Raw genomic sequence first — 24020 nt, 5'->3', positions numbered from 1 at the left:
CTGGTATAACTACAACCTCAACATAACTTTCAACACAGTATTCTGGCCTCCTGTGTCCATTAGGATCACATATTACATCACTGATCAACAGAGAAATGCAGTCAGGCATGTGCCATGTAGACATGGCCAAGAGAAACCCAGAATTAAAGATCTTGGTGTCTCCTGGGAAATACTTACCAGAGCTGTCCACACAGACATAACAATCAGGACTCAAAGGAGAAGAAGAATGAAGAAAGATTTCTGCCCAAATGTCTATATAGACTGGTGATGCACTACTGAAAAAAAAATGAGATTTGCCGATGTATGAATGAATGTGTTGATTGAGTTAATGGCTTCCATGGATCATGTCTTTCAGGTACACATCCACCAGAGACCTCACTGAAGTCTGAGTGCACAAGGAGAAATGAAAGGAGCGACTCATTTTGTTCTCATTTAGTTAGAGCTGAAGACACACGAAGACACACGAAGCCCACCAGGCTTGGATACATGACAAGGTCCCATCAGGACTCTGCAAGTGGGATTTATCTTGCATTCCTTTAGACACCTATAACACAGGCATTTCTTTTATGTGTTCTCACAGGCTCCCGTGATAGTCAGTGGGGAAGAGGAGGTGGTAAGAGACAGCTCCTCAAGAGGGAGACCTCTGAAAAAGGTCCATCCATTGGAGAGTGACTGTTGCTTGTTCCCTTCAGACAAAGATGGCACACCCAAAAAATTACATCTGCAAATGTCTCCTAATAAGAAGCACCCTGCAAGGCTTGTAATTGAAACAAGGAGTACAGCAGAGTATTTATTATATTCCTTCAGTTTGTCAGCTTTTTCTTTAAAACAATTGCTCCCTTTGTCTTGCAGCTAGAAGCAGAGTTCATCTTACTCTTTCGTTGGTAGGGACAATATTTATTAGTCAGAACATACAATAGCTAAAAGCCACCCTACACTTCATCACCAGGTCAAAGCATCTCACACCACCATCATTCAAACAGAGGCCCTAGCACCGCCCATCATGCTTTCTAAGTTTCCTCTATATTCTGGGAGAAGGCTCTGTGGTATAGGAATTTTCCAGTATGGATTGATCTGATTCTTTTCTTGTGGCTGAAGAATGTGGTGCTGAGCACCAGAAGCAATGGTTTACCTACAGAAGTGTCTCCAAAGCCTGCTATTTTTGGAAACAGCCTGCTTAAAAAAGGTAAATGGGTTAATTTTTCTTGAGAAAAGGCCAGTGGAAGTTAACGGCCTGCCTTGGTTTACTGTCTGCTACTTCACTGCAAATGCACAGGACACCCAGCTAACAGTCAATAGAGACCAGTGTGAGTAGGGACTACATGCATGGTCTCCAAACCTCATCACAAAGCCTGTTGATAAATAGAGAGCTGCTCTGAAAACATAAGGAATTTGCAGTTACTGAGTGAGTAGGTCAAGACAGATTCCATCTGTGCTCCATTTTCTGCAGAGAATCATGCATACCTCCAACACTCCACTGTTAGGTCTTAAACGTGCTCCATCTGCTGCCTGTGATGGTTATGTAGACCATAATGAATGTGCTGCCACTTCCAGCACCCGGCAATGATTGATGCTGTGTTAAGAGGACATCAGTGTTTCCGGTCTATTTACATTTCCAAGGAGCTTGGCTGGGTTTTGTGCTATCATTTTCTTTTGGTATACCAGCTGTGGGAGACCAAAGGGTAAAAAAATTACTGCAGCACTCAAGCAAGGAAATGCTACTGTTGAAAAAACATCCTATTTATGCCACATTTTAAAAGGAGCCCCTCTTTAAGAGTTTTAAAGAGCTGCTACTAGCAACAAATGAGGCTGCTAATTTGGCCTGGCAAGTGGGGTTTGCTAAACACTGATTCAACGCATGTAGATTTGAAATTGGAATTCTACTAGAAAAACCATCATCGGTGTGTTTTTACAGTCCCAATTCCTTTTTTTTTTCACATCAAGCCTGTCTCCTCCTTTCTCCCTCTGTCTTCCACAGCTGTCAGCTGTCATCAGCCAGGAACAGAGATGAGCCAGTAGCCAGCCTCTCAGATCTGACCCAATGTCCTGTGAAACAGGTGCCCAGGCCCCAACTCCTATTTGCTCCCCAGTCCCTTGGTTGTAGAGGCTGCCTGTAAAGGGAGGAAGAACAATTGACTTCCTGGGAAGCTGGCAAGGGATGAAATGCTTCACACACTGGTTCACACTGAGGCTCAAGAGCCTGCTTCTGACACTACAGATCAGATGGGAAGCAGTAGCAGCTCCCACAGGGGCTCTCCTGTTTCCTCTCTGCTTCACCAACCATGCCAAAGTGATGGCAATTCATGGGGACAACCTCGAGGAGCTGGATGCTACCTCCAGCACAGATCTCTGCTTCAGGGCAGAGCAAGCCCTGCCCAGAGCTGTGCAAATAAAATTCTCTTTTTTTCCCACTCAGGTGTTTTTTTCCCCATCACAGGTTGTGGGGGAGATTGCAGTGGTGCCAGCACTAAAAGTCTCACACAGACTGAGAGTCCTGGTTCCAAAGTGAGCTCTCAGAGGAAAGGTGGTCCTGCTCTGGCTGTCCTCTGACACAGTCTTCTTACTGCTCTAACATCCCCAGTGGCTTTGCCTGAGCTATGCCCAAGCAAAAAAAAATCTTAGCGCCTGCAATACAGATACTAGAATATCCTCTGGCTTGAAATTAGATATAGGACTCCTAATTCACCTGCACAAAAAGGGTCATGCAAGGTGCCATGCTGCCAGCACCTTGCCTCCCTATAACCAGACAAGCACAGAGACACCTCTTACCTGTTACGACTTGCCAGGTAACTTAGGGCCCATCCTAGGACAGAATTTTTATATTTAAAACATGAAGCTGTATTTACATTGCACTGTGCTCCAGCTTTCATGTATTGAAAACCAAATACTTAATGGAAAAGATCTAACCCAGCAATCTCTTCTATTTCATATTTATATTTATTAACTATCTTACATGGCTCGCTACTGTAGAGCACAGGAGACGAAGATCCCATTGGAGAGACTTGCAAAAATCAGATCCCAGGGTTTTTTTTTAGCAATTGTTGGACTTATCAGAATTAATTGGACACTAAGGAGCTGGGGCTGCCTTTGCCAAAAGATCTGAGCTGGTTGCCAGATGAGAGCAGTGCAGCAGGAGAAGGGCAGGTTTCCTACCCCGCCTTCATTGATCAGTGAAACTGGGCCAAAATTCACAGAGAAAGAAGTTGTGTAGATCCAGGCCAAGAAGCCACGTTTTGAAAACTGCTTTCTGAATGACTCAGCGGAGCCATCTCCCAAGGTGCTGAAGCCTGCCAGAGGGAAAAGCAGATATTGTTGTTGGGTCACTTATTCACTATCTTGAAGTACGTCACCAGCCTTGGGAAGCTGTTTTTTGACTGGAATGCAACTTGACTTTTCTGTTTCTGAGGAAGATTTCCAGTATGCCTTGCTGCTGCTTTGTCAAAGCCCTTCCATGACAGCAAAGTTCGGAGGAGAAAGCAGAGCAGGCCAACACATTTTGCTTCCGATCCTGGCCTACTGATGTTTTTCCCTCCCAGGCGGGGAAAGCTGCAGTCACTAAAGCCCTCTTCATCAGAAGGACACACTGAAGTCTTGCTCCCTTCAGAAATACCTCATTCCACTCTTTCTTCCATCCTCTATTTCACAGGTATCAAATACCTTTTTCTTTCAGAGATGACCTCACTGATACAAAAGTTGTTAAATATTAAGTGGATTTTAATTTACTTTAAAGCGCTTACCTTTAAAGTCTGCTGATTCTATTTCAGACCTGAGGAAGAACCAAAACCATGTCATTTATCCAGCAACAGCCATTGCTCTAAGAAGGATGTGCTCTCCCCTGCCCTTTAGGAAAAACCAGTCAAGGTCATTGACATAGTAAAATGACTTTCAAGGGACACAGTAAATGGTTCAGCTCTTCAAGTTAAGACTTACTCAACAGAGTCACCATTCTGGAAGAGATACTTGAGCCAGAACAGGATCTTCTCTGTGCTATTCCTTCATACCAATGTCATGGCCATGCAGATTTGAAACCCCCAAAAGCATCTCCCACCTCCTCCATGGAGCAGGACAACAGGGCTAACCTTCCAGCAGTGGTAACTTTCTGAGCTGACTCCCATTTTCTGGAGGTTTGGACCCATTAGCTATGCTAGGCACAAAATGCTGTTAAGTGGGTGAAAGGCACTTTCTGAACTGATACAGGAGGAATTGCGTAGGCCAAGGGTATGCCCAACACATTGGCTATGAGGTGGTCCAAACCTGTAATCCCCCTGGTTGTTGTGATGACAAATGTGAAAAGATTAGCTCTGTTCTACATACCCATGCAAAAAAATATACAGTCTGGCTGGTCCCAGACTTTCCTCTCTCAGACTTGGGACAAGGAGGAGGTCTCCTGCAATACAAATACATACAAAAAGGAACACTGGTACTGCAAGCATCCACCAGCAACAGCTTGGAACAGTCAGCAGCCAGGAGAAACAGCATCTCCTTGGACTTTCCTACCACATGGCAAAGTGTAAGCTCTTTATGAGCCCAAAATCTAAAAATCATAACCTTCCCAGACAGCTAACACCACAGACTTGAGTCAGAGATTTTAATTTTAATCTTCCCCACCACCTCGTCCTCTCTCTGCCCAAATTAAACTCTCCATTTTCCATTCACATTAATTACAAGTTACTCTCTTTTCCCAGAAAGGGTAGCTATTTCTTCAGTCCTGCGAGTCACCCACTCTTATCCCTCTAATGATTAGCATAATTAAGTTGAACCCAGAGGAATTGGTCCTGAGCTGCTTCTATCTGGAAGCAGCAGCAGCTTCCATTCCTGACCCAGGAATGGACTTGCGTGCTAACAAGCACATCTGTCCTCTCCTTGCAGTCAGCCTAGTAAAAGATTTGAGCTGTTCCTACAGATCACAGTCCACTGGCCTCCTAAGGTAGGATGCTAGACTGCTTTTCGTAGGCACTTTGCCATAAATAAATGTACATCATTATGAAACAGCTTGACAGTAAAATGGTCAGAATGGCTGCGTATGAAAATTGGTGTCTGGATGCACTCGGGTAGGATTTGCTCCATCAGATGAAGCACAATTAATGCTAATTTGTTGCTGCTGCAGCCAGCTTTCCAGCCTCTGATGTCCTATGGGATCAGGGATTACCACTGAGCTAACAGGATCATCTGAAAACAGTTGCAGTCTGCTCCAGGAACCAGTTTTACACCCAACACAACTATTGCAAACCTTTTTTCTTATTGGCATAGCACAAAGTTAGGTAATTTTGGCCAGCAATTTCTGTACTGATTTCATTCATTTATGCTCACTGCTAGTTGGAAAGCCATCCAGTATGAAGTTATCCCCTGCAAATGACTTTTTTTTTTTTTTTAAACACAGATTAATTACGGGGGTTTCAAGTACTCTGTGCTGTCACATTCAGTGGTTTGTTAATCTATACTCAGACCACCTGGCTCTAGTGTGCAAAAACAGCTGCAGATGTCCTTTATCCACAACTGCCAGTTCCCTGGGCTCAAGGCATCTTGCAGTGATCAGATTCAATATAAACTATCTGTATGGTAGAAATATCCAAATACCATTAAAACAGAAAGTTCCTGTCCACTTTTTACAAGTTACTACGCAGTGGAAGTGCAGAGGGAAGAGACAATGTCTTTAAAACCTCCAGCTAATGCACTGTGCTGTCAACAGAAGACAGTTCGGAGTATACCGATACGATCTCAGAGGCAGGGGGGTCGTGTTGTTTTGTTTTTCTCATTTATTTGTTTGGTTTTGTTTCTTTTTGTTTTTAGTTCCTCCTTCCTGTGATAACCTTTCACCCCAGGCTCTGTGCTCTTTGTGTGTTTATCAGCAAAGCCCATCCATATGCCCTTCAAGGGAGGAATGACTCATACCTGACTCACAATCACTCAAGCAAAGCTGCAACCTTTAGTTCATTTCCTGGGAGAAGCATCTGTTAGATTCATCGTGGAGGATTAAGCATTTCTCCTTGTCATTTTGTAGATGAAGGCGTTTGCAACTGGATGAGGAAGGGTCAACAGATTCCCTGCAATGGATGGCAAACAAGCTTCTTTGGGCAGTTGAAGCTACGCGCTGGGGACTGGGAAGATGCTGTTTAGCAACTCCTATCTACTCCCTCCCTGTACGTGACCCTGCCCTTGAAGAAGCACCACTGGTTTCAAAATCACCCCTCCTGTGACAAGTATGCAACTGTGTGAAGCGGGCAGCCTGCGTGCTCCCTGCCCACATTGCCCACACCTCGTCCCTCTCTCTCCCTGGCTGCCGTCAGGAAATGGCTCGTGTGTCTGTGCTTCCCTCACTGCAGAGTCACAGCCTGTAAGTTTCCTACCTGGCAATAAATAAGAAATGTGCTGTGATGCCACTGCAGAAAACACCTTGATTCACTGAGCTTGCAACTTCTCACCCCAAAAGGCTTCCCAGTCCCTTCTGCATGCCAAGGCCCCTTCCTGGGACATCTTTTCATTCCCAGAGGACAAAAAGGAATAGATTCATCAGGCACATCAACCAAGGGCACTGCTGAAAACCTATTTTTTGCTATCTTCCCTCAAGGGACTTCTTTCATATGTGTTCCTCCCCACATACATGATTTGCTTCATTTAACTTCAGACTCCTAAAGACACTTGTGTCTACCAAGTAACTCTCCTTTTATTCTTTTTAGGAACAGAGAAAGACCAAGCAATGTTAATGCCATGATGCATAAGTCTTAGTAGCAGAGGAACATGGCCTCTGAGGAGTCAGTCGTGTTGCTGTTTGTATGCAGACATCCCAAGGAGCCAGCCCTGCCATGGTATATAGCAAAATATTAATAAGGATACATAGCACATTCCTCTGCACACCACTGTCTCCCTTCTTGGCTGAATAATCACAGATAATTCACTTGTCTGGATATGACTCACAGCTACTTTATTTCACACAAAGCAAACTCTAATTGCATGTTGTATGTCTGTTTATGAAACCCAGCACTAACTGTTATTACAAAATTAGTGCAGAAAACTCGAGGGGAAGGAAAACCACAGTGAGAAACCAAGTAACAGCCCACAAAGAGGTAGGCCAGGCTGTACCAGGTTTCTCATCTCTAGGACAGGCAGCTTTTCCCCACAGATACAAGCATTTCTTACTCACATAGTAATTTAGAGGCAATGAGACAAGTGGGGTCCTTCTTGCTTTGTCCTCAGATGGGCTGAAATTATTTTGGCAACAGACTGCAATGGGCAGTTGGTCTGTCTCTATTTGTCTGTGTATTTTGCTCAAGAAGCTCCACAGTAACACCAGTGTAGTCACACGTGCTGGCTCTGAGCTACCAGGGAAGAAGGTGCTGTCCTCTGCCAGGGGTTCCAGCTTTCATGGCACTTTCACAAGGGTTTTACATTCATCTGAATGGGCAGGGAGTGAAGCAGAACATATAATGCCTGGAGAAAACAGAACTGATATGACAGACTTAGCACTTTATCACATTTCTAGGTAGGGCCAAATCAGGGACCTTTGAATTTTCATTTTTGCTCAGACCCTAGCCCCATCTGCTCCACTGCCCTCCTTCAAAGCATTGCCATTGCCAGAGACTTTGGACGAAGTTGGGTGACACCTTGTAGCAGGCAGACAGGGAATAATCTAGCCCATGGGATAAATTTCATCCCTACTTCTAATGCAATGTCTAGACTGTTAAATAAAACAGAGCTAGGGAGAAAAATGGACCTCAGAACCCTAGTCGTCCAAACTACCTACTTGTTCTTGCACAACAGGTGTGATTTTGGCCCATAACAACTGTGTCTTTCCCCAGAACAGAGCTCAAAGGACAGCACACACCAGTGATCACTCCCAGCAGCTATAAGGACAAGGTCAGGTTTGACTCTTTAATCATGTGTGTTCCTCTGACACCACCCCAGCTGGCTGTACTTCCTCACACTCATACATACCATATACTCTCAGTTTTGTGCTATGAAAACATTGTTCTTAGATGCTGAAACACAGCCCTATCATTATTACTTCAAACCCTTTGAACCAGAAAAACACCCTTACAGAATGAATACAACCATGTCTTCCTATGGATGCATTTCTTCTGCAAATATTTACAGCCAGACATGGCCAGAATGGTGGGCTGAGGGCAAATCATCAACCATCCATCTACATCCACAGGGATGAGATGGGATTTCATCTCTGAAGAAGGGAGCTGCTAGATTCTGTGAGAAAGCACCCACAGGCAAAAAAACATGAAAGAGAGAAGTAATGTCATACAAGACCTACCATGCATGTTGGGGGGGCTGATTCTTGGCAACAAGGAGTGGTTAGACACCTGGATGGACAGGTTGCCACAGGGTGCTGTGTTCTCCATCATTATCAACATTTATACAAAGATGAGGCATCTTCTGGCAAGGAAATCACAGATCAGCCAGAAGCTTTCAGGCACAAAGCAGAAGACATGGGGGGGAGTCACTGCTGTGTCCTATGAAGGTGGACAGCCTGGAAGAGTTAATGGTCCTTTCTGGCTTCAGAGACAGAGGAAATATTGTGATTTAATCAAGCAGAGAAAACCCACACAGGCAAAGGCTTACCTCTAGAAAACTGCCAAGCCTCTGCAATTAGGCTGTAGATAAAGTGCCCAGCCCTTTACTTGCACCACTGTCAATCACAGGAGCTCATTCCAAGAACACAGGTGCTTGGGGTAATTGGGATTTGAGCTGTAAGCAACCATAGAAAAAAAAAAGACAGGATGTGTATGAGGCAGAATTTGTGTTTCCAAGGAAAGAAAAACACAGAGGAAGAGCTGAGTGATTATTCAGGCCCATGAGGGGGTAGTCACAGTGGGGGAAAAAGCATCTTCTCTCCTCAAGTGCCTCTTCCCCTAGCCCCGTGCTCTCTGGCTTCATTCATGTTAAGTACAAGAATATGAATGAGAAGCCTGTGAACTGCAGAGGAGGAGGGGAAAGGGAGGAGAAAGGATTTCATGCTACCAGGGCAACCGGCACCATGGCAACAGTTTAATTAATGAGTTGCTGATGAACCCTACCAATAGGATCCTCCTGAATTCATGTTGTAGTAATTACCAGAGTTTCATTCATCAAGCCTTGGCCTCGAAAAGCCCGCAAGCTCAGACAGACAGAAGAGAACAGCCTGCTGAATCAATGGGAGGAGAGCGCGTGTCTCGGAGAGTGCTCCATTACTCCTCTGAGCCAGCACCCTGAGCACTCGAGCATGGAGACCACACGCCATCCGATCCATTCTACAGTCCCACACCACCAAAGGGCAACCCAGCTGGCCTCATGCCACAAAAACAGGCAGCACTCATAAGCAGCCTGCAGAGCTAGTTGTCCTCCTCCCTGCTATGCCTTCAGCCTCCAGAAGATGATACAGAAAAGAAGCAAGTGAGCAGGTGATTTGCTTCTCCAGCTGGAGGATTTCTCTTTTCACACCAGAAGACAACAGCATAACAGCTGTGTGGGGATCTCAAGCGGAAAGAGAGTTCCTGATAAGCACAAAGAGGTCTCAGAGAGGTGGGTATGTGCCATGCGCTCCAAGGGCTATTCCATCTGTAAGGAAGATAAATAGAAGATGCCATAGATGAGATTCATAAAGGAAAATTGCTGCTAGAGGTGAGCATCAGGTCACCTGATTTACCTGTCCTCCTCAGACAAGAAGAGGCTGCATGATAATGCAAGTGCTGAAAACACATCACACCACTGGTCTGCACTACTATGTGCTCTCAGCTCCTGCCAGCACAGAAATAGCATGGTACTGGAGATCTCAATCTGGACAGATGAACCCTGCAAAAGACACTAACAGTTACACTTGGCAATGGATTTAGGCATCTACTGCAATGTTTAGGTGGAAACAAAGTGCTATATATCTATCCTCAGCATCCAAAATCTCACCACACTGACATTTAACTCAACTGCAAACACTCAGCCTGACTGCTCTACTGCTGCCAAATCTGAGCATTCAAGATGAGATCCACACCTGAAAACAAGGTACTCTTCTAGCTGATGTCCTGAAAGGTGTGGGTAGAGAAGAACGCTAAAAGTGTGTATACCAGGGTTTTTCTCACCTTTTAATGTTGCACACTGACATTTCTTACACAGGAGTCTCATTGCAACATTGCTCAGATACATTAAAAATTAAATTCAACTACCTTAAACTTTAGTTTGTGTTGTGAAAAACTCAGTGACCCTGGCCCTATTCTGACACCACTGAATCAGTCTTAATATCTGTGGTGAAAGAAAAAAAAAAAAAAAAAGGCAAGAGAAACATTTTTCCAGCTCCAAGGCTTATTCTATATACAGTTTAAAAAGGAAGCCTCAAAATTTTCCCTTAGAAAAGGTCAATTTTCTTTTCAGAAAAAAAGAAAACTTTGTTTGTGCACTCTCCCTGATGTCTCTGATCTTCAGGGTGATTCCCACAGGGCAAGGGTTTGAGCATGGACGGTACTTAATGCTGATGAGCTGACAAGATGAGCCCCATGCAAATGGGCAGAAATCTCCTTGGAAAGCTGTTGGCCGCAAGTCCAGGGCAGCTGAGCCCAGTGGAGGGGTTAGAGCAGTGAACTAGAAGCTCTGAGCCCTCCTACCACCAGCAGCCCTGACTGGAAAGACCCTGGGGTGATAAATTGGCAGTGTGCTGTCATTGCAAATAAAGCAAACCCCGTCCTGGCCTACATTAGATGAGCGGCCAGCAGAGCAAGAGAAGTAGTTTAAAAATCATGCCAGCTGCAAGAACTGCAAGGATCACAGCACTTTAACATGCACCTCTGTTTGGGAATTCCCTAGCAGTCTTCCTGAGATTATGCTCTAACACTTTCTTGCAGTTTGTTCTTTATTTGTCTTTATTTCTGTCTTGTTTGTACATTTGCCTGCAGAGGATGAATAAATGGGAACAAACGCCTGGATAGTTCTTCTTCTGAACAATGTTATTTCGGAGATCTCTCTCATTCTAATAAGATATATAAGTGACAAATATTACTGCTTCTCTGTGAGTATGATCTCATTTATAGTTAGAATAATCTTCAGTAACTCTACTGAAATCAAAGGAGTTACTTTCACTTTAAGGACTGGAGCTGAGATCAGCATCCACTTAATGCAACACTAATTATGGGTGTTATGGATTCCACCAGTCCTTGACAGTTTTGCTGACACTTGCAATTTCACCCAAGAGTGACATTTTTCTTAAAGCACTGAACCTTGGAGCCTTCATTTTCATTTATTTCTTTTTTTCTTTCTTCTTTTTTTCTCCCCATTTCAATCTCAAGAGCATTAGGAAAAAAAAAAAAAAGTCTGAGATGTTCCCACAGTAAGAGACAATTAACCGCAAACATTTTAGAGAAAGTTTTGCATTTTCTCTGGCAATTTCACATCTTTAAAGGTGTGCTTGGGTTTGGAATTTAGCGACGTCAGACTAATTCTCTTCTATGATACCATGCAGATATTTCAGCTTAAAATTCAGGAAATAGCTGGGTTTCTGTTTGAACAAAAATCACATTTGAAGGTGAGTCAGCTGCAAACATTGCTGAAGAAAACCAAGTTTCCAGTTCTGTTAAGTACAGCATGGTTACAGTTCAAATTTGGTTTGTTTTTAGCCTTGTTCCTGTGCTTCACAGCTGTCAGCACCACAAAGGCACACTCCTAAGCACTCTATCCTGCTGCCAACAGCCAGGAAAATGACAGCTTGCCATTATAGTGTCAGCCTGGGAATGATGAAGCAAGAGCAGTAGCTAGTCACTATGTGTAGTACATAACCATTTAAAGTTGCAAGTTCATGTAAGTACTAAATTGTCCCTCATTTCAGTGTGAAATCTGCTGTTAGGGCATAATCTCAAGTGTCCTGGAACAGTAATCTACAGCATTGCAATCTTGAAGATCTCTTAATGAAGAGAAACACTTAAAATTTATACTTTGCCACTAAAGAAATTGGCCAGGTCATCTATTAGTGCTGTTTTAGTACTGTTAACATATTATTTTTCCTGCATGAAGTTTAATTAATGCAGCGAGCAGTATATAGGACAAAGAGACAGCAGCAGGGCTATTCCCTGCTTGTCTCCGTCTATGGATTGACACATTTATTATTCTATTTCAGGAGATAAGGCAGCCACCACACACAAACACACGCAGACACCCCTCAGCAAAAAATACCAGCTGTGAAAGGGAGGGAGGAAGTCTGCTCCTCCATCAGTTCTTCATGGGAAATTCAGAAGTAGGTTTGTATGGGAGGCTCCCAGGACCAAAACGGAGCTGGAGCAATCCTAGCAAGTCGACTCAAAGCCTGGGAAAACAATTTAATCAGAAGGGTCCAAGCCAACTCCACTTGGTCAAGCCAGATCCATGCATGCCTGGAAGGGGCACGTACCCAGGGGCTGGAGGAGCCTTAACAGAGCCCAAAGATATAGAAGAGAAAAGGAAGTAGCAGAATGCAGTACAACACCCCACCCTAACAGCATGGGCTGCAGTGCTTTAAGTAACGTCTTTGCCTTGCCTACAGTAGGGTGCAATCATCTGTACCGCAGAGACACAAAGCATGTTTATTTCTACACTGTTTAAGAGGTGTTTGGTTTTTTTTTTCCTAAGTAGTGCAATAAATTTTTTTCATTAGAGGGGAGCAGGATGTGGTAGGGGGAGGTTGGAGAAAGCTCTCTGAAGCTAGCCTTTGCATTCAGCACGGAAGTCATCCCTCCATGTGTTATTCTATGTGAAAAATCAACTTTGCTTCACAAGAATAGTGACCTCGTTTGTTATTATGCAGCAGGCAGTACACGGAATAGTAAAAAATTCTGCTCTTCCACACCATGCAGGATCTCTTTTCTCTTTCATTTCCTTCTAGTTTTTGTGGTCTGTTCCTTTGCTCCATTGTCCACCGTCTCACTGCCTATTTAAAATGTAAATAGAATTTACAGCAGAAATAAAGGTAAATTCTACATGTGATGGAGAAAAGGCAGGATTAAAATATTGCAATTTCATTAGGCATTCCTATATGGGTAAATTTGGAGGTTGCCAGGTAAATATGAAACCATGCGAAGGCAAAAGCTTGGGCAACATCTGAATTTGCATGTCTCTCCCTTCCTCAGGCAAGCTATTCAGTGAAAGAGAAAAGAAAGGTTCGTGTCATTTGGAGAAGTTGTCCTAGGACAGTACTTCTCCATCTGATCACAGCACAGGGGAAGGAACCGCAGAGATAAAGCATGTCTATCTTCTCTTTTGCTTTAATGAAAGGACCCTGGCAGGTCCGATTTCTTATTCTTGAGCATGTGCATATCCCGGTTTGTCAGTAAATATAGGCTATTAAAAAGACTATTACTTAAAACTTCTGTTTAGCTTGATTTGGCAATTGCCTTTGTCTGAAGGGTGTGGGGGGAAAAAAAGAAAAGGAAAAAAAAAATTTATATTTGTACATACCTGAAAGAGGGAAATAAGGACCAACATAAAACCATGTAAGCACAGAGATGTTCAAGGAGAGCATGTTAAAAGTGAGCAGCTCTGAGCAGTCATGTTTTTTCCTTCATTATGGGAAGAATATTGGGCAGAGAGATGCTACGCTAAGCAACACCATCCAGCAATGGGCTAAACCAGACCTGGTGCCTGGATCCTACAGAGACTTGTGCTCATGATGCATCAGGTTCTCCCCAGCAAAGCCCAATGCACTAATCCACAAGGAAATGAGTTGTACTTTTTGGCTCAAACAGAGCTTAGTCTACGTTATCTTCTTCTGAACAGAATTTACACAAAGATTTAGTTCTTTCTGGTGCCAAACTCATAATTCAGCTCAGTGTGGGGTTTTGCGTGTATGTGGGTTTTTTTTTTCTATATTACATTTCTGAATGCAGTGATTTATTGTTTCAGCCTTAATTGTGACCTCATTTTCATCCTTGTCTTGTTCCTCTTTAATTAGTTTCATGAAACTGTAATAAATTAGCCTAGCAATGTTCTTGATAAGCACATACTTGCTCACTTATTTCTTTCAGTAAAATCCATAAAGAATACATGGGACTGGTTTACTCCATCAAGCCATGAATATTTCGTTCTCCCTAATATCTGAAGCCCAAATTCACAAAGGCATTTAGGAGCCTAAAGCCCATATTAATACAACCTGCTCTCATATATGAGAAATATGAGATATGTATGTGTATATATATGAATATATATATATGTAGATGTATATATGTATATAGTATGAAATATGTACATAGGAGAAATATATATTTTTTTTAAAAAAAAAAAAAAGCTACTTTGCTTCATTCTGCATGGGTCTCCTGCTTGAAGAACAGGTGAGTTGGCATTTGTCTGGTTCCCAGTCATCATGCAGGGCATGGACTATTGCATGCTCTCCAATATCACATGGAACCCTGGAAAAGGCACAAGTTTTGTGGGGAAACATTGAAACAGTCCAAGCACTCATGCCAGAAGGAAGTCTGAACTTTATAGATATGCCCTTTATCAAAGCAAAGTAAAACACTCAGTCTGAAAGGACTCTAATTCCTAATTCATAAGACCACATCCTTTGGTTTGTGCTGGACATTCTGCACCAAATCTGGTAAGCAAGGTCCATGAGTAGCTTGTTTTCTTTCCAGTTCACCACCCATTATACAAAAGGTTGATTCCACTGCCTCCACTGCTGCCATCCTTACCGCACTGCACAAGAACCAAGTGCCTGCATACCGAAGAGGACTGGCTAGGCTATTGTTTACTGGAACTCACAGAAGGGACTGGGAATGTCAAAGAAAGCCTGGAAGAGCAAAGTGTGAAAATATCCTGTGCCTCCTAGCAATTCCACCTGAAAGACACATTTCCTACTCTGCTGGAAGGGGAGAATGCAAACAGATGTCTGTGCAGACGCACAGCCTAACTACAGGTGCATAGCATCCGGAAGGAAATGTTTTCAGAGGAGAGTGATATTTGTAAGCAGCCTTTATTCTTAGACTGTGTTGGCTTCTGATATAGGCTGTTATCTATGTCCAGAACATAAAAATAAAAATGAATAAAACACTTTAAATCCACTAAAAATAAATAAACAAGGAGAATAAGATTGTTAAAGACTTTAATGAACAATGAATCTATCAGTTGCTCCTAGAAGAGCTGTGTTATCATAGCAATGGGTATCTAACTATATAGTTTAAGTCATGTTTCAATAAGGAAGGTTGTTAATTAGTTTTTGTTCCAATTTGTAGCTTCCTGGTCTGTGGAGGACCCTTATGTCAGACTCCCTAACCAGAAATAAAAAAATATTTTATATAAAAATAGAATTTTATATAATAAAATATATTTTTATATAAGAAAAATATATTTTTATATATATAAAATATTCCCACATTTTTCCATTAGTGTGACTCCACTGGCATGTGCTACCCAGGGTAAATCTCAGTAAGATCTGCCTCTCCCCCCACCCTGAACACGTCTTTAGGCTTACCCAATTCGCAGTCTGTACGACTGCCTGGTTTAAGAACGATTATTAGCAGCATGCAGTCTAAAGCCAAGACCCCCGCGCTAGAACTTAGAGGAAACAGAGACGATTATCTAAGGCAGAAAACTCTCCAAAGCACAGCCAGGGATTTCTGTACTGGGAGCACCCTGACACGCTCACAACACCCTGGTGCAGAAACGACCTCTGTATGGCAGAGGGGAGGAGAAGGGGGTCAGCCAGTGGGAACTGGATCCCAAACACAGGCATAAAATGAAAGATACACTTGTAATAGTCTGGAAAGCCACAAGCGCATCCAAAAACCCTGGGAAACACCACTTGGAGTTTTTAGATCTAGATTTAGCAAGAACATGCCCCTTAGGGTAGTCCCAGATAGGGAAGTCTCGTGGTCCAGCTCAAGGACGATGTAACCCTTCATTACCATAACCAAATGGTGGTCTCTAGGAACAGAACCATCACACCAAATACCACTCCAATTTGTGAGCCTTACCAACACACAAATCAATTACAACTCGTAGCTGTGATCATTACACAGCCCGTGTTCCCTTCTGCATTGTTTGCTCAGAATAGTGCTCTCTTTCGTCATTAACTAGCAGTGATTTGGAAAGAAATAACTGTAATTCATACTCCAAAAGTCATCCTCCCATGTACACTCACCATTCCCAATTAAGTTCATGAAAGATTAATTCCTTAATGATTATGATTTGCACTGTTAATTAATTAGCTGCTTTTCCATGATGTATGCAGAAGTTTGCAGAATTACTTCAATCTCTTAATTAGCTTGCAGCAACTGTGAAAATGGTGAGTAACTCCCTTCATTCTCCTTGCCCCTTAGACAAATTATCTGCTGCTTGGCCTTCCTGTCCACCTCCCTTCCCACACCATGCAGAATCTCTTTCATCCACTGCTGCAAATGTTCATGATTTGCTTACTCATTTTTCTAAGAGGATAATATAACCGAGGAGCAGACACAGTTGACTCACATCACTTTCTTTCCTTGGGGAGAACATATTTTGATATGAATCCTACTTCATGCTCCCCAGGTTGGGCAGACCTGCAACTGAGTAGATATCTACTGTCCTGCTACACCAGAACGACACAAGGCTGCAGCTTCACTTTGTTTCAGAGACAAAATTTTGAATTTCTCCAAAACCTCTAGACAAAGCTCTAACTCTCAGCAGTGCTCTGGGTTAGTTGGGTGCTCCAGATCTGGAGGTGAAAGAGGATAGAGCAAGAGCCCTTCTAGCTCTCGCTGCATTTTGAGTTACTCAAATCAGTGTCTAAGCTGTTCTGAACAGCGGTCCTAGGCCCAAATTCCCACCGTGCTTGCATTGCATCTTTCTATTCTGTATCTGGTTCCCAGCTGCCCATGGAAAAGGCTTGCTGATACCTCCCAGAAACTGCAGAGGTGTGCTCTTGTCTGTGTCAGCTGTGGTCACCACACAAATGGGCAGGAGGAGAAGGGACTGAAAAAAAACTCTGAGGAGAAGAGAGCGTCATTTCAACTTTGAGGATGGTTGCACATGCACAAGGATTACTCTGACTGCAAGAGGTCTTTCTTTCCCAAACAGTTCTGGGAGGATCGCAGAGCTTGGGGCTGTCCCCAGACCTTCTTGACTCCCTTCACATGGCGTATGAGACCTTGCAGCCCCTGGTCACCATCTGCTCAGGCTCAGAGCTGGGAGCAATCAGAGGAAATAAGAGCTAAGTGGCTAGGATGTGTCCCTCACGCCTCTTCATTGCCACTTCAGAGGTATCCCTTGGCCATGTCCTGTTTCTCCAAAACCACCATTCCCAAAACAGAGAGAACCCACATCCCCAAACCCCTCTAACACAGAGGTCACCCTGACCACTCCAAACATGTCAGGTCTGACCCAGGGTTGAAGGATTTTTTAAAAGGTATTATGGCTGGTTTCAGCTCAGCATTTCCACACAAACCCAGAGAGTGTCGCTTGCTCCTTGCCTCTCACAACTTGCTTTAAGGACCTTGCCTCTCCTCCAGGCACTTCAGTTAGGCTCCTTAGGGATGACCTCAAAAATGAGGGTTAAATTCCAGGGTCTAGTTGATAACCAAAGCAATGTGCAAGAAACGATCAGGAACCACAGGAAAACAGCGAGCATCTCCCACGGAGAGATGCAGCAGGGTAAAGAGCTTGCGTGGTCTCACTTACCAGCAAGAAATTCAAGCTTGATTCTTGCTGAATAGACAAATTGACAGGCAAAAAGTTCTCCTTTCAGTATCGTATGTGTCTGTCAGGAAGTCTCCACCTCAGCTGGTGACAGCAATGCTTGAGGATTCAAGACAGAAACCTTAAATGAGCCATGTCCCCAGACCATGTCAGGTAACCTTCCAGTCTAGATATTTCCTACCACTACACTAAACCATGTCCCTGTGCCTGGTTCCCAACAGGAGAAGCTGAACAATTTCTGGAGCATTTCTCTGCCCCTGTTTCCTGCTGTTATTAGTGCTTGGTGACTCACTGCACACAACCTGCTAAGCCATTGCTGCTGGAAAGCCCCACCAAACACAACACTGCAGCTTCATCAGAATAAATACTACCTATCTCCTTCCTCCACACAACCACCAGCACAGTAAAACCCATAACCAGAGAAGAGATCCCAGATCTTCAAAATGGGGCTCAGAGAGAGGCACAAAAATGAGCCCTGCATGAATTAGCGGGGGGAAAGGGGAGGGGATCTGCAAGCAATGACACTTGCTACCTGCTACCAAGCCTCGCTCACAGCTTCTACCACCTCTGAGATTGCCAGGAAGAGGTCTGAAAGGCCAGGTGATGTGCCACATGCCCCAGCGTCACATCCTCCCCTGTCACTTGTGCTGCCCTGACTATGTATGTTGGAGCACCCAGGCCAGTGGAATGTTTTTTTTCAAACTGAGTTATAAATGTCTCCAGCATGGCAAGGAAAGGAAGCAGTTGTGCATTGCTGATGCTGTGGGGATGAACACAGTACATTACAGTAGGATATTATCCAGCTGATAGCATACATGGTTCACTGAGCTTTTCCGTGCTGCACAGAAACAGTCATGCAAGCAGGAGGATGTACTGTGAGCAAGACTGCCACCACATGGTACAAGGACAAACCCAGAACAGGAGTGGGGAAAACCAACCTCACACCTCCAAACAACCCTGGCCTCTTTAGACAGTTATAGCCAAATCTTGATGTCTCTGCCTGATCAATTAATTTGGTCAGTAAGTGTTGCTCTTGCACATAGTCAAAGTGCTGATACCCTTCCCACCCCTTCAAGTTATTAAAATCTCTTGCAAAGAAACCAGCAGAGTCTTGCAAGTTGGGGAGCCCTAAGAAATACATGAGATCTGGCTATTCACAGCAGGGAAAATTTGAATTAAGTGAGCCAGTGAAAGAGTTCCCCAAAAATCACAGAAGTCTGAGCTCAGGGGATCCTGACAGCACTGATATACAAAAGCATAAAAAGGTCTTGCAGATCCTAAACTCACATTGTTAGTGGGCATGGAATTAATCCAAATCCGTGATACTTCAAATAACAGCTGAGGAGCCTTGACCCCTCATGTTGAACTACAGAGCAGTTCAGATAACTTTTATACTGACTAGCCTAACTGACCCTGACTGCAAGATATGAGCCAACTCTGAAATTCTTGTCTGTAGTTCATCCTCGCTCCTGAAAATCTTAAAGTACATTGGGTGGGTTTTCCCAGGATACGCATACCTTCAGTTATGGGGTCCGAGAGAACACATCCTGCCATAAAACACACTCAGAGCAAAGTGCTGCATAAACAAAGTACAGGGAAAATGAAGATGACTGCCCGTCTTCCTTTTCACCTCGCCTCCAACCACTTTGTGAGAAATAGGTGGACATTAAAGGCATAGGCATCTGCCTTTGAGTTTGCAAAGTCTTGTCCTATACAGAAATAAGACTTGTGTTGCTGGATCAATTTACTTCTGTGCATTGCACCGATTCAGTAGCAGCTTTGCTCCCACTTCTGTGGACAATCTCTGCCCTTTGATGTCTGTAAACAGTTTTTGCTGATCCACCAACTTCACTGTTACTGCAGATCATCCATGGGGTTTAGCTATAGCACCCAAAATAGGTGACCAGCCTTCCAGGCAGGTTCCCTTAACACTGTGTCCTTTACAGCTTCTGCAGTGAGAAGATCTTACAGCCTGTCTTGCAAGCTTCTGCTCTTTGAGGTAACTTTTGACTTAAGAAATGCCACTGGGACCAGTCACCTGCCTTCAAAGTGGTTTTGATCCCAGGGCAAAACGCTAAAATGAAGTGCATTTCCCCTCCAGTGGGATGTGTTGCCCAGGTCAGCCATGCATCCTTAACACTGGCAGACAGACAGACAGCAGAAGTCCAAGCCAGCACCTGTAAATCTGCCTGTGATAGATGAACTAGACAGATGTTAAAAACAGCAGCAGAAAGAACATCTAGAAAAGTGAAAAGAGGAAGACTATGGTGGTTTCTGAACACCAGAACACCCTTTCAAGAGCTTTCTGGAGGCTCCAAGGATTACTAAACACCTTTTTCAAGCCTATGACAACTGTACATACATATTTCTCCACCAAGCAGGAGGCTGCTGCTTTGTGTCATGATGGTGACTGTTGGCATGAACAGATATCCCAGGAGCATGTGGGTAACTCACAACAGCTCCTTCCCTCCCATCCTGCAACATTTGCAGAGCTCCTATCCAGCAGCACTGCCCACAGGAGGGAAACACTCCTTCGGGCCGTGGTATGAGGCAGTAAATGCAGACACCACAAGGAGCTCACTCCCCTCCAGGCAGCACCCCACCATGTTACGCGCAGATGAGAGGGAGCCAGGGACAAAACGTGGGCAGCTGGCCAGCCAGTAAATTAATTTCAAAGGCAGGCAGGTGATAGACGGGGTTCACGTGGGAAAAAGGAGAGAATAAATTGCCCATCTGGGGCTGATACAGCAAAGAGCAGCGCAGGACGGAGTGAAATGAATGGGCATAGAGGGATCAAGGAACGAGAGCCTGAGTGGCAAGCACATAATTGAATCCCTGAGGCCTGGATCCTGTCTTCAAGCTACATGGGATTGCAAATGCAGAAGCACAGCTGAACTGAATGATTCATGGTGTGCGTGTGACAGACAGGACCCCCAGAGCAATATTTTATGGGTTTGGAGGTAGGAATGCCACTGACAGTATGGTGAGGGAATTTGATGAGATGAGGGGCTTCATCTACATCCTTCTGTAAATCTTTGAGCACAGCCCTTACGAGAACAGCCTGGAACAATCTGCCAAAATTAGACATGATGCCACAGCTAGCACCCTGGACCTGAGCTGGGAGTCAGCTTGTCAGCTGGCATTAGTCCCCTCTGCACCACAAACCCAGGCTTACACCAAAGGTTTATCAGAACACTTGTCAGGGAGACTAAAATGGTCAGAAAACTCAACTCTTACCCCTGCATCCTTCTCTGTCCTCCTTCTGTGCCAGGTTTAAGCTGGCAGAAATGGTCAACTAACCAGCGCCAAACTATTTTCAGGGTGTTCCTAATCTCACCAAGAGCATGGGCCCTCTAGTGACTCTGGGAAGAGGCTTTCAGCACTTCCCCTCGTGTTGTGCTACGCTACTTCCAAGTTGTCATTTGTTTTTGCCCCTGTATTTACTCAGAGGGATAGGCATGCTCCTGTACTTGTGGCAAGAGACTCACATATCTGGTGTCGGTACAGCTGTGTTGTGTCCCAGCACTGCCTGAAGCAGCTCAGGCAAGCCAGCTGCACCACGCTGCTGCTTCAGTAGAAAAAAAAAAATCCTCCCCCTATAACTGCGGGCTGCAAGAGGACATTAAATACACATTATGGGTGACTGTAGCATCCTTCTCACCAGCCTCCTTTCGAGAGAGCCCAGCAATGATGGCCAAGACAAAGGCAAGCTGGAGCAAATGCACAGCCAGACTTTTGTGTCCTCTTCTAGCCTGCAGCAGCCAGCAGGAACCTGTTCCAGTGGGAATTTTTGTGCTATTAAGGCCCCTTATGGTTTCTTGCTCTGTAATTCTATTTTTTTTATTATTTATAATTTTTTACCATTTACCACCACCTGTGGCAAAGAGCATATTCCACACCACAGAGCTGAATCTTACAGTCTAAGGTATCAGGAAATCTGATGCCTTAATCCCAGCCCTTCTGGCACCATAGCAGGCTAAGACCTCTCCCTATATCTGTTTTAAGTGGATGGGGTGGTAGATTTGCTTATTTCAAAATTGTGAAATAATTTTACACTGAGAACTGGTGCCTCCTAGCCTCTACTTACCTTGCACTGACAACAAGCCCATGCTGCTCACATCCTCAAGCAAAGTCGATAATCATGTCCTTGGGCAGACTGACTCCCTGTGAGCAGAGACCTGATTTCACTAAACAAGGGTCCAAAATAGCTCTCCACTTGTCCCATCTTCATGAAAGAATGTATTTTCTTAGTAGGCTCAACGGTCTTACTCTCTGGAGGCACTGGGAGATGCCCTAAATAGATGTTAATACACTAATTCGAATGCTTTCCATGGGATCCTGTCCCAAAAACATCTCTCTCCAAGAATTTTGTACTTAACTGTTCAGCGACACGCACCTAAGAAATTAATATCTTAAGAGAGGACTCCTACCTAGACAATCCCCTTGTTCTTATTTCATTCTGCTAGTACCTTTTCCTTTAAAAACACACCTCAAAGAAGCAAGGCAACTCATGCAAGCCTAAACTTTCCGGTATTAAACTCCCTGATGTGCATATTTTTTTCCCAGCTTTGGGACTACACTTCTCCCACGTAAAACCTTTCCAGGAGTTAAAGATTCCCCAGAGAAGGCAAATCCATCAACCATCCGGAAAATAACATGGTAACAGAACGATGCTCCCTTCTCAAACAGCTTAGCAGGCAAAGCTGGGGCAAAAACTTAGGCAGGGCTGGGAAAGGAGACAAGCACAGAGAAATACCCCATTAAATGCTCCACCAGCCGTGAAACATTCTGGTTAGGCATCTTGCTTAAAATAGCCAAGCTAAAAGTTGATTGGGCAACAAACATCCCTTGTGTCAGGTATCAATGTCAAAGGTGTGTTCTGACGAATCAAATACCTCAATCAGCTTGCAGAGGTCACCTGGAGGAATAATAACATATTTGTCAGATAACAATGTAATCTCACTATGATGCCCTGTGGGGGCACATAGATAAAGAAAAGCCATGGTTGGGATATCTTGGAGGCCAACACAGGGACGGGAAGGACGTGTGTAGCGTGGTATGTACCCATATGAGACACAGCAAATATTACTGAGTTCTATATAAATCAAATATTATTGGGTTCATCAAATATTATTGGGTTCATCAAATATTATTTGGTTCTATGTAAATCAAATATTATTGGGTTCATCAAATATTATTGGGTTCGTCAAATATTATTGGGTTCTATGTAAATCAAATATTATTGGGTTCATCAAATATTATTGGGTTTCTCAAATATTATTGGGTTCTATATAAATCAGATATTATTGGGTTCATCAAATATTATCGGTTTCATCAAATATCATTGGGTTCTATATAAATCAGATATTATTGGGTTCATCAAATATTATTGGGTTCATCAAATATTATTGGGGTTCTATATAAATCAGATATTATTGGGTTCATCAAATATTACTCGGTTCTATATAAATCAAATATTATTGGGTTCGTCAAATATTACTGGGTTCTATATAAATCAGATATTATTGGGTTCATCAAATATTATTGAGTTTGTCAAATATTATTGGGGTTCTATATAAATCAGATATTATTGGATTCATCAAATATTATTGGGGTTCTATATAAATCAGATATTATTGGGTTCGTCAAATATTACTGGGTTCTATATAAATCAAATATTATTGGGTTCGTCAAATATTATTGGGTTCTATATAAATCAAATATTATCGGGTTCTATATATATATTATTGGGTTCATCAAATATTATTGGGTTCATCAAATATTATTGGGTTCTTAAAATATTATTGGTTCTATACAAATCAAATATTATTGGGTTCATCAAATATTATTGGGTTCATCAAATATTATTGGGTTCTATATAAATCAAATATTACTGGGTTGGTCAAATATTATTGGTTTCATCAAATATTACTGGGTTCTATATAAATCAGATATTATTGGGTTCATCAAATATTATTGAGTTCGTCAAATATTATTGGGGTTCTATATAAATCAGATATTAGTTCGTCAAATATTATTGGGTTCTATATAAATCAAATATTATTGGGTTCGTCAAATATTATTGGGTTTGTCAAACATTATTGGGTTCTACACAAACCAAATATTATCGGGTTCATCAGCTATCGTTGGGCTCTGCGCCCCAGCTCATACACACAACCACAGCCCGTTTCACCAGGAGCCCAGAGTTTCGGCAACCGCGTACAACCGACCCCAGGGCCAGCGCCCTTCACGCTACGTGAAGCCGACCGCTGCGTTTCGCAGAGCCAGCCCGTGCTATCACCGTCCAACACAGGATGCTCCTAGGGCTGCCGAGACACCCCGTGCAGCCGGGGCGGCGTGCCAAGCCCCGCAGCTCTCCCAGCCCCGGTTTTTGCCCGGTGCCCCCCCCCGTGCCCGTG

At 43.6% G+C, this 24020-nt stretch overlaps 1 long non-coding RNA gene across 3 annotated transcripts in view; it reads right to left on the bottom strand.

The window, feature by feature from the left end:
* LOC136790749 (uncharacterized) overlaps positions 1-24019 on the bottom strand; it is a 33706-nt gene extending 9687 nt beyond the window's left edge. The window contains exons 1-2 of one of the 3 annotated variants that reach the window (XR_010831261.1): positions 23777-24019; positions 1465-22519 (exon numbers count right to left, since the gene is read on the bottom strand). This is a non-coding gene — a long non-coding RNA (uncharacterized lncRNA). Of the gene's footprint in view, positions 1-1464 lie in introns of all 3 variants that reach the window. The other 2 variants (XR_010831262.1, XR_010831260.1) reach the window with 2 other exon arrangements.
* Position 24020: the final 1 nt, after the last annotated feature.

The sequence above is a fragment of the Anser cygnoides genome, chromosome 4 (genome assembly GCF_040182565.1).
Source record: "Anser cygnoides isolate HZ-2024a breed goose chromosome 4, Taihu_goose_T2T_genome, whole genome shotgun sequence".
Classification (NCBI taxonomy): domain Eukaryota; kingdom Metazoa; phylum Chordata; class Aves; order Anseriformes; family Anatidae; genus Anser; species Anser cygnoides.
This window is presented reverse-complemented; position numbering and strand designations above follow the sequence as displayed.